The sequence below is a fragment of the Lathyrus oleraceus genome, chromosome 5, assembly GCF_024323335.1.
Source record: "Lathyrus oleraceus cultivar Zhongwan6 chromosome 5, CAAS_Psat_ZW6_1.0, whole genome shotgun sequence".
NCBI lineage: Eukaryota > Viridiplantae > Streptophyta > Magnoliopsida > Fabales > Fabaceae > Lathyrus > Lathyrus oleraceus.
Genome location: NC_066583.1, coordinates 23,540,132 through 23,541,649, shown reverse-complemented (window position 1 = coordinate 23,541,649; position 1,518 = coordinate 23,540,132).

The window sequence follows — 1,518 nt, the reverse complement described above, 5'->3', positions numbered from 1 at the left end:
GAATGGCACAACGAGCATCGGGACTGGCATGATGAGCATACACGGATGTATCAGAATCAACACGCTTGGCACCAAGACTTGGTTAAATGGCATCAGGTTTTCTACAACGAAATGTCCGGCTTTATGGACGACTGCCGTGAAAATCCTGGTATTATGGACAACTTTAGAAGCATTGAAGTTCAGAACCGATTTAGGCAATACTCCTTCATGGGCCAAAATCCAGACACAATGCCTCCTCCTCCGCCTCCGCCAAGCTACAGAGATCCTGACAGACATGATGAGGAGTCATGTGGTGGCCACAATCCAAATTAACCAACCATCTTTTCATCTCACTGCATTTCATTTCATATTGCTCAAGTTTTATTTTGTTGCACAATATATGGTTTAGCTTATGTAACTCTTAAACTCGTTCGTATCTTTAAAATGCTTTTCTATTTCTGTTTATCTCTATTGTTATTGCCCTTATTCGTCATTCTTTGTGAATGATTCTTTACTTTGAAGCTTCATTCTTTGTGATTGATAGCCTGTTATCCATTTTTTGCCATGTCCTGCTACACTATGCTACCTTGATAAATCTGTTTCTTCCTCTTTTTGATGTTGACAAAGGGGGAGAAAATGCAGATATGCACAAACTCAGGGGGAGTATCACACATCTTGCCAAGAATTTGCCATCATCAAAAAGGGGGAGTTTGTGAGAGAATTCTTTATCTTGAATTAATTTTTAATGATAGCAAATTGTGTGATCATCATCCAAATGTTGGTTGTGCATTGCATTACATGATACATTTGTGTTTTTATTATGTTTTCCATCCCACTCTATTGTTGCATAACTGTACATATAAACCTACATTGATACTTCCCTTAAAATAACAATTAAAATGCATTTTATGTCAGTATGCATCAATACATAAGCCTCTGCATCGATACATACAGCATGTGATAAATCACAAAACCTTTCTGTTCAGTATGCATCGATGCATACGAGTCATGCATCAATACATGGAAGGCTAAAGACTCTATGCATCGATCCACACGATCCCTGCATCGATACATGACCAATTGAAACAGCCTGTGTATCAATACACGCGCATTAGGCATCGATACATACTAGTGAAATAATCACATGCATCGATACATACGAATTATGCATCGATACATGATTAATAAATTTCACCAAAAATTCACATATCTTACAGTATGCATCGATACACACTCTTATGCATCAATACATAAAGCTGTTTTATGTTATAACAGTAACTGTTTTGCAGCATATATAAGACAGGTTATGACAGCAGTGCAAAACACGAATTCATTGAGGGAAAACAATTGAACACAAGATCAAAAGCAGTGTTGGAGCAATTGTTTGAGAGCAATTAGAAACCTGAAAGAGACTTCATCTTCTTCATCTTCTCAATCACTTTTCTTCAAGAACATTTACACATAACCATTCTTGTTCTTTGGATTAAAGAAGCATCGAGATAACATTCAGTGGTACGATCAAGGATCTAGCTGTGGTTT